Source organism: Lepus europaeus, unplaced genomic scaffold (assembly GCF_033115175.1).
Source record: "Lepus europaeus isolate LE1 unplaced genomic scaffold, mLepTim1.pri SCAFFOLD_106, whole genome shotgun sequence".
In the NCBI taxonomy this organism is placed as follows: domain Eukaryota; kingdom Metazoa; phylum Chordata; class Mammalia; order Lagomorpha; family Leporidae; genus Lepus; species Lepus europaeus.
In genome coordinates, this window is record NW_026909024.1 from 557932 (window position 1) to 567733 (window position 9802).

Consider the following 9802-nt stretch of genomic DNA (forward strand, 5'->3'; position numbering starts at 1 on the left):
CAGCCTTGAATTATTTTCATATAAATACTATTGATTTTTGTGTGATTTTATAACCTGCAACTTTAGTGGGCTCTCTTATGCATTCCAGTAGACTCTTAATTGAGTCTTTGGATTGTTCTATAAATAGAATCATGCAAATATGGATTATTTGACTTCCTCCTTTCCCATTTGTATCTCTTTACATTTCTTGCTTAATAGCTCTGGCTAAAACTTCCAGTACTATATTGAATAGTAATGGTGAAAGTGGGCATCCTTGTCTGGTTCCAGGTCTTAGTGTAAATGCTTCCAGCTTTTCCTCCATTTAAAATTATGCTGCCTGTGGGTTTCTCATATATTGGATTGATAGTGTTAAAATATGTTCTTTCTGGGACCATCAAAGAAGGAGGTACCTTCCTCTGAAGGGAGGAGAGAACTTCCACTTTGACTATGACCCTTTAGGAATAAGATTGAAGTTGGCGAATGCTAAAGGCTTCCATAGCCTCGGCAACTCATGAATAGAACCCAGGGAGATTACTGACACCATAAACAAGAGTGTTAAATTGTTAAATCAACATCAAGAGTCACTGTGCACTTGCGTCCCATGTGGGATCTGTCCTTAATGGGTTGTCCAATGTGAAGTAATGCTATAGCTAATACTGAAACAGTATTTTTACACTTTGTGTTTCTATGTGGGTGCAAGCTGATGAAATCTTTACTTAGTAAATACTGAATCGATCTCCTGTATATAAAGATAATTGAAAATGAAAAAAAAGCAAACAAACTTGGTGTTAAATTGGAAATTACATAGAAAATTAATCAAATTTTTAAAAAAATATCATGTAGGATCTCTGACATTAATGTGCTGTACACTGTGATTTAATGCTATAACTAGTACTCCAACAGTATTTTTCACTTAGTGTTGCTATGTGAGGGCAAACCATTGAAATCTTTACTTTATATATACTAAACTGATTTTCTGTATATAAAGAGAATTGAAAATGAATCTTGATGTGAATAGAAGGGGAGAGAGAGTGGGAAAGGGGAGGGTTGCGGGTGGGAGGGAAGTTATGGGTGGGTGGGGGAAGCCATTGTAATCCATAAGCTGTACTTTGGAAATTTATATTCATTAAATAAAAGCTTTAAAAAAATGTTCTTTCTCGGCGCCGGCACACCGGGTTCTAGTCCCGGTTGGGGCACCGGATTCTATCCCGGTTGCCCCTCTTCCAGGCCAGCTGTCTGCTATGGCCCGGGAAGGCAGTGGAGGATGGCCCAAGTCCTTGGGCCCTGCACCCACATGGGAGACCAGGAGAAACACCTGGCTCCTGGCTTTGGATCAGCACAATGCGCCGGCTGCAGCGGCCATTGGAGGGTGAACCAATGGCAAAAAGGAAGACCTTTCTCTCTGTCTCTCTCTCTCACTATCCACTCTGCCTGTCAACAACAACAACAACAAAAATGTTCTTTCTATACACAATTTGTTTAAGATTCTTTATCATGAAAGGATGCTATATTTTATCAAATATTTTCTCTACATCTATTAAGATGACCATGGAGCTGGTGCTTTGATGTAGTAGACTGATTCTACCTGCTATGCCAGCATCCATATGGGCACTGGTTCATGTCCTGGCTACTCCTCCTAGGATCCAGTTTGCTGCTTATGGCCTAGGAAAGCAGTAGAAGATGACCCGAGTACTTGGGCTGCTGCACCTATGTGGGAGACCTGGGAGAAGTTCCTGGTTCTTGGATTTATATCAGCCCAATAGTTGCCATTGTGGCCATTTGGAGAGTGAACAAGCAGATGGAAGACCTTTCTCTATGTCTCTCCCTCTCTCTATAACTCTAACTCTCAAATAAAATAAATAAAATCTTTTTAAATATAATCATGTTATATTATGCAATTGTTAATCTGAGGGGTTTTTTTTTATTAGTTGGGCCAATGATTTTTCAATTTTCTTTATTTTTCCAAAAAGCCAACTACCCATTCCACTGATATTTTGTATGGTTTGCCACAGTTCAATTTTTTATTTCTTCTGCAATTTTTATTATTTTGTTCTCCTAATAATTTTGGGTTTGATTTGTTCTTGTTTTTCTAGGTCCTTGAGATGCATTGTGAGATCATTTGTTTGATGCCTTTCCAATTTCTTGATGTAGACCCTAATTGCTATGAACTTCTCTCTTAACACTGCTTTTGCTGTATCTCATAAGTTTTGATGTGGTTTCTTGTCATCTTCATTCATTTCCAGGAATTTTTTTATTCCCCTTTTGATTTCTTTTATATGCACTATTTATTCAGGGGCATTTTGTTCAGTCTCCATGTATTTGTAGATTTTCAAGAATTTCTTATGTTGCTAATTCCTAGATTCATTTTATTGTAGTCAGAAAAGATACCTTTATGATTTTAATATTTTTGAATTTATTGAGATATTTTATGGTGTTATGTGTGACCTATTCTATAGACTGTTCCATGCAATGATTAAAAGAATGTGCATTCTGCAACTGCTTCAGTCCTCAAATAGCTGCAACAGCCAGGGCTGAGTCAGTCTGCAGCCAGTAGCCAAGAGCTTCATTTGGGTCTCCCAAATAGGTGGCAGGGGCCCAATCCCTTGTGTCATCTTCTGCTTTTCCAGGTGCATTTGCATGGAGCTGGTTCAGAAGTGGAGCAATCAGAACTTGAACTGGCACACATATGGGATGCTTGCCTCACAGACTATGGTTTAACCCATCACACCCTAGCACTGGTTCCTTTCTTAGGGAATTTTTAGAGGTTAGTAATGCGCACAGCTTTGCAACCCTTTCATTGATTTTTTTGGGGGGGAGGTGTTATTTTCATTGTATACTCTGGCATTAAGAGTTCTTGATTTTCTTTTTCATAGTTTTTATCTATTTTTACAGCAAGACATTGGGGACTTCTCTGTGGACTCTAATAAGACTCTGTGATTAATGTTGGTCTGCACCAGGATATGTTTCGAAATGCCAAGGTGAGCTGGCCCTGTGGCACAGTAGGTTAATCCTCTTCATACAGTGCCAGTATCCCATATGGGCACTGATTCTAGTCCCAGGTGCTTCTCTTCTAATCCAGCTCTCTACTATGGCCTGGGAAAGCAATGGGAGATGGTCCAATTCCTTGGGCCAATGCACTCATTGGAGAAACCTGGAAGAAGCTCCTGGCTCCTGGCTTTGCATTGGCATAACTGCCTGGATTCAAAAAGAAAGAAAGAAAGAAAGAAAGAAGGAAAGAAAGAAAGAAAGAAAGAAAGAAAGAAAGAAAGAAAGAAAGAAAGAAAGAAAGAAAGAAAGAAAAGTAGTGTCTGGGTCTTCTTCTCCCTTAAGGAGACTATGGCCCAGACCTGACCTCTAATTTGATCAGGCAACCCCCCTCTCGCCCGTGCTTTGGTTCCCTTGACTGAATTTTTCTCATTGTCCTCCGTGCCTGCGGCTTTGGCTGCCACGTGTAGAGAATGATATCTACCCCAAAAGGAAGGCCTCAAAGGCCGCCTGAGGAGCGATGTTTCTCTGTGATCTACTTCTATCTGTTGCTCCTCATCTTCCCCCCCAGTCCCAGGGGAGCGAGCCTTGGGAGCCAGAAGACTTCTTCTCCCAGGTGGGTTCCAGAGACCTGACATCCCTCCCTGCCCTGGTGTTCCAGGGTGGGTGGTCAAGCTGCAGTCAAAATGTGTGTATGGTGCACTGGTTTATTTTGGTATGTCATTGTGACAGACTCACAGACACACACACACATGCGCGCGCACACACACACGTAGCTCTGAAGGGCTCTCTCCATCTCCACACACACGCATACACGTACACACAGGTCTGACTGGGTGTGTTGTTTCTCTGGAACACTTGGAAGGCCATTTTAGGGGCAGTGCCTTCCCAGGCACAGAGGAGAGTGGATGAGAACTTCTCAGGAGCAAAACCCCTCTTGGAATGGGAGGGTGAGTGGTGCTGCGGTGTCTCTTGGGGTGCGGTGGCTGGCTCTCCCCTGCTTCTTTCTGTGCCTCACCGGAGGGAGCAGAAGCTTCTTGTGGGCTGAGCTGGATCCTGTGTGCCCAGACGCTGCTCACTGTGCAGCCATTTCTGCTCATGTGCTGGGAAGGGGAAGCCAGGCCAGGCTCCTGTCCTGTTTCCCAGAGACCCAGTCTGCTCTCTTCCTCCTCTGACCCCTACCTGCTGATGGGGAGCAGAGTAAAGTGCTCGCTCTCTCTCTCTCCCTCTCCTTGCTCTCTCTGGAAGACTGTCCTCCCTTCTTTCACATCTCTGATCCACTGCCATTCCACCTCCTTTCTGCCCCCAAAAGAGGTCCTTGGCTCCCCTAAGATCTTAGAAGAAAGACAGATAGAGGCCGGCGCCATGGCTCACTAGGCTAATCCTCTGCCTGCGGCGCTGGCACCCTGGGTCCTAGTCCCAGTCGGGGCACTGGATTCTGTCCCGGTTGCTCCTCTTCCAGTCCAGCTCGCTGCTGTGGCCCAGGAGTGCAGTGGAGGATGGCCCAAGTGCTTGGGCCCTGCACCCGTAAGGGAGACCAGGAGAAGCACCTGGCTCCTGGCTTCGGATTGGTGCAGCACGCTGGCCTGGCCGTAGCGGCCATTTGGGGGGGGGGTGTGAACCAACGGAAGTAAGACCTTTCTCTCTGTCTCTGTCTCTCTCTCTCTCTCACTGTCTAACTCTGCCTGTCCAAAAAAAAAAAAAAAAAAAAAAAAAAAAAAAAAAAAAGAAAAGAAAAGAAAAAGAAATTTTTTTTCTTATTTTTCTTTTTTTTTCTTTTTTGGTTCACCCTCCAATGGCCACCGCGCTGGCTGGCGCACCGCGCTGGTCTGAAGGCAGGAGCCAGATGTTTCTCCTGGCCTATTGAGCCTATTGAGCCGTGGTGCCGGCTAAAAGACAGAAATTTAAAGCTAGCTAGTGGGAGCTAGGCAGCGTTGTGGCACAACAGGTTAAAGACAATGTCAGCGGAAGATGGGCCAAGTAGTTGTGTCCTTGTCACCCACAATGGTGACCCAGATGGAGTTCCTGGCTGCTGGCTTTGGCCTAGCCCAGCCTCAGCTGCTGTGGGCATTTGGGAAATGAATGAGTGGATGGAAGATCTCTCTCTCTCTCTCTCCCTCTCTCTCTCTCCCCCACCACCTCTCCTACCTCTCCTCTCTCCCCCCTCTCTCTATCCTTCTCTTTGTCACTGCATTTCACATAAAAAAGAAAGAAAAATTGCATAAATCAACGTATCTCTCCAAGAAACATAGAAAGCCGGGCAGGTTTGTTGTGCTTCCACCCTGCCTCCCGGTCTTCCAGTGGTGACCCTTCGCATTTCCTTTCAACTCCTGGTGGTGGAAGGAGACACACATCGAGGAGATACTGGGCCATCCTTTATAACAGTACTACCTAGGGAGGGAGGGCGGGCCGTCCCGGCTGGAGACAGTGATTGCATTGAAGAAAGTGAGAGTGTGAGTGTGAGTGTGTGCCTGTGTTCCTGTCTGGCCCAGCTACCAGCTAACGGGAGGCCCTCCCGCTCATCATTGGATGAGATTTCTGGAGAGCCAGGCCTGGAGAAACGTGGCCCAAGGGTGTGTGTGTGTGTGTGTGAGAGAGAGAGAGAGAGAGAGAGAGAGAGAGAGAGAGAGAGAGAGAGAATCTGGAGCTGACTCACGGGCCTGGGACCCAGTGTCATTCCCCATTCACCTTCCTCCCTCGGCCTCCTCTGCCCTGTCCTGCCCTTCATCCCCCCCTTCCTCCCCACCCACCCCCGCCGAGAGAACCAAAGCTCTCTACGGCGATACTCGCGCGCCACCTAGCGACCACAGTATCAGATCGGGCACGGTGGCCGGTGAAAGCCAAAATGGCGCTGGCGACTAAACAGTGTCCTGAGTATCGCGAGGCTTCGGGGTGGAGGCTGCGCAGTGGTTGGGGGCCTGTTTAGCACATGCGCGGTGTGGAGCACAGGCGAGCTTTCTGCTGTGGGGTGGGCGGCGGGGGGGGGGCATTTTTCTCTGGGCTGGGGCGCCGCCGCCGCCGCCGCCGCCGCCGCCGCTGCCGCCGCGCCGCCGCGCTGCCGCGAGAAGGGTGGGGAGCTGGCCGGGGGCGGGGAGCGGGCTGTGACTGGGGGTCGGCTCTTGGGTCCTTGGGCGCCACCCTGGGTGATCTGAGTCCCCTGTGGGTCACCGTTGGCGTCTTTCTTTCTCTTTCTTTCTTTCTTTCTTTCTTTCTTTCTTTCTTTCTTTCTTTCTTTCTTCCTTCCTTCCTTCCTTCCTTCCTTCCTTCCTTCCTTCCTTCCTTCCTTCCTTCCTTCTTTTATGTTCTCTTTCTCAGTTTATTCCCTGTTGTCTCTTGCTCTCGTGCTGTTCCCCGCTCGTCCGTGTGTCTGTCCGTCTCCTTCTAGCTTCTTTCTCTTTCTCACGACTTTATTTCTCACTCCCCCTTTGACTTGATATTCTTTGCCCTTTCTTATTTTTTCTTCCCACTTGCTTGCCTTCTCTCTCTCTGTCTCTGTCTCTGTCTCTCTGTCTCTTTCTCTCTCGTCTTTTTAAATCTTCATGCTCTCTCCTCTCTTCCTTATTTTGGTTTCATTTTTGTCTCCCACCTTCCCTCATGTGTTTCCTCTCTTTGTCGTGTCCTCGTGTCCTCACGGTTTTCTTTCTAAACTTCCATTCCTTCTTTTCCCCATTTTTTACGTTTTCTTTCTCTCTTCTTAGTTTTTGTCTTTCTGTTCGTCCTCCTTTTTTTTTCTTCTTACTCCAATTTCTCTCTCTCTCTCTCTCTCTCTCTCTCTCTCTCTCTCTCTCTCTCTCTCTCGTGTTCTTTCAATGTTTTCCCCTCTTTTTAATTCTCTCTGCCACTCTCTTGTCTTTTCTTCCTCCTTTCCTTTCCTTCCTTCACCTTTGGGTGGCCAAGTGGACTTTTTAAAGAAGTCTTTAGATTCCCAGGGTCACTGGGAAGAACGCACGGTCCTGAGTGCAACACGATTCTCATCAATTCTTATGTGAATGTGATATCAATACAAAGAGAAGAGGTTCGATGTAGTTCACAGATACAAAAAATAAGAATATGACACACTCCACTCCACTCCACTCCCCCCTCGCCCCCCCCCCCCCGTTTTTTAAAACTTCTGTGTAAATAGTGATCTGTGGAGTGTATCCCAGGCAATAGTGAAGCCCATGGATGGCCTCTGCCACAGATGGTGTGCTGCCAGAGGATGAGCCTCCTTCCCGATGCCCCCCTCTCCCTCCCCACACACACCCCGTGAGCCAAGAGAAGACGAAGACCCCCTCCCTGGGGGTCTGACAGGCTGACTCCCGGAGCCAGGTGAGGCCAGACCTGTCTTTGGGAGGCACTTCATGCTCTGAGATTTCCAGCCTGCTGAGTCCCAACCCTCGGCTGTGTGGGCACCTATGCCCCACAGCCTTTGTGGTTATGCAGACACCTGCCCCCGACCCCCTCCACACACTCTCTGCCCCCGGGCAGCCGAGAAACACGTTCTGAGCGTCCCCCTGCCGCCTGGATGCATCCAGCTGGCTGTCCCTTGGTTCCTCGGTGTCGGTTGTTGGACTCCACCTGGTGGCCGCCTTGATATGGCTGTCGCGGGCTCCGGAGCCGGCAAGGGATGACAAGTGGCCGAGGAGCCCGAGACAGAGTGTGACAAAGTCCCTAAGCTGCAGGAAGGACTGTCCCTGCCCTGCTGGGACCTGGGGGCCTGATGTATTGGTCGGAGATTGGGCCTGGAGGATGGCAAGTGAGCAGGCGGAGGCTGTGGAGGGAGGCGGGCGTCGCCTCGCGCCTGAACGTGGCTAGACTGGGGTGGCGCTACTGTTGGCGGGTAGACCAGCACACCCTGTCACACTACGTACTGGTAGTGCTGCTGCCACCACTGCCACCAACTGCAGAGACCGACCGGAGATGTCGATCTGTGGGCGGCAGAGGGAAGGGTGCCTTGGCCTGGGACTTTGTTTTTCCTTTTTTTTTTTTTTTTTTTCTTTCTTCTTTCTTCGAAGTCCTTCTGCACTTGGGCCTAACCCTAATTACTTGCTACTTGCCACTAAGGAAGGTCTGGACTGTTTTGTTTTTTTGTTTTGTTTTGTTTTGTTTTTTTCCCCAAAGTCCCCCTTCAGGGAGTGATCGAAGGTCGCTTTTTTTTTTTTTTTTTTTCCCCCTTTGACAGGCAGAGCGGACAGTGAGAGAGAGAGACAGAGAGAAAGGTCCTCCGTTGCCATTGGTTCACCCTCCAATGGCTGCCACGGCCAGTGCGCTGCGGCCGGCGCACCACGCTGATCCGAAGGCAGGAGCCAGGTGCTTCCTTCTGGTCTCCCATGGGGTGCAGGGCCCAAGCACTTGGGCCATCCTCCACTGCACTCCCGGGCCACAGCAGAGAGCTGGCCTGGAAGAGGGGCAACCGGGACAGAATCCGGCGCCCCGACCGGGACTATAACCCGGTGTGCCGGCGCCCCAAGGTGGAGGATTAGCCTATTGAGCCACGGCGCCGGCCCCTGGGTTGCCTTTTGAGGGCCAGAGGCCAGTCTACTGGAGCCCGTGTGTGTGTGAGTTAAGGATGTAGGTGGCGGGTGGCGGGTGGCGGGTGGCGGGTGGCGGGTGGCGGGTGGCATGCTCATGTCCCTATTCCCCCTCCCCCACCCCAGGTCGACCAGGTGGCAGAGGAGTGTGCTCTAACAGAGATGGGTGGCATTTTGGGGACAAGTGACCGGGTCCCCAAGCTCAGAGGTGGCTGTGTCCAGTGCATCAGCCCCGTGCCCTCTCGCGTGGACATTTTTATACTTGGAGTTGTGGTTTTGGACCTGCAGGTAAGTGCTGACACGCTGTTCTCTGGTGACTGTCGCCAGAGAGAGGGGACTCCGGACGTGCGTTGGGGACACGGGGACAAAGTGGGCTTCCAGTGGGCTGGTGCTCGACCGTGCTCCTTTCTGAGAGCCACCTGCTTGGGCTCGCGCGGTGGCTTGTGTGCGTTCGTCCCGGTTGTCCCGCGACGGTGATGCCACCTCCGGCCTATGGTGCCCGAGGGCGGTGGGGGTGAGGCGGGCGTCGGGTCCTCTACCCGCGTGCGCTCCTTGCCGCTGGTGAGCCGATCGCCTGGTGGTTGTGACAACCCTCTGACTGAAAGGACCTCGATGAGGGGTGGCTTCATGCCACACGTGTGCGTGTCAGGCGTTCTCCGCTGGGGTTGTCTACCGCCTGCAGTGGGAGGCGGGGGCCGGCGAGGCTGCAGCGGGCCCCACTGGTGGCTGTCCTTGCCGGGTCGTGCCCCCCGCCCTCACTCCACGTGTTAAAACTCCGAGCTGACTGTGACCGATGTGGTGCTGTGGTGCTCTCCTGGGCCGGACCTAAGCTGCTCCAGATGAGGGACGGCCGTTCATGGCGAACGCTGCCGAGCCTCTCGTTCTGGCCTGCGGGCCCCTCGTTCTGCCTTCCCCACCCGTGGGTGGTGTGTGGGTAGCAGGGGTGCGGAAACCGGCCCGACCTCTGCTGTCCCCGTGCTTTTGCGCGCGGGGGGGTGCTGGGGTCCTGTGACGTGGCGGGCATCCCTCGCTGTCGCCCTGTCGTGGGCTGTGGCTGTGGAGCCTTGACTCCACGCGAGCCTGTGCGGTGCCCCTGGAGCGGTCCAGGTTGTGCCTCAGGTGCCTGAAGCCGAGTGGTGGTGTTGCTCCTGTCCCCCCAGTGCCCTCTCCCGGGTGTCGCTGCTGTGGCTGCCTCTGGCTGCTGCCTGTGCCCCTTGGGAGTGTTGGGGGGTCGAGGCGGTAAGAGAAGGGGAGACCCGTGCGTGCTTCGCCTCGCTGGAGGGAGGCTGCCGGTGTCGTGCCGTCCCCACGTGTGTGGGGGGTATCGG

General features: G+C 51.1%; 1 long non-coding RNA gene across 1 annotated transcript; it reads left to right on the top strand.

Annotated features, from left to right (window-relative positions):
• Positions 1–5972: 5972 nt before the first annotated feature.
• On the top strand, positions 5973–9382 carry LOC133754469 (uncharacterized). Its single transcript, XR_009865237.1, has 2 exons — positions 5973–6033; positions 8601–9382. It is a non-coding gene; the product is annotated as an uncharacterized LOC133754469 (long non-coding RNA).
• Positions 9383–9802: the final 420 nt, after the last annotated feature.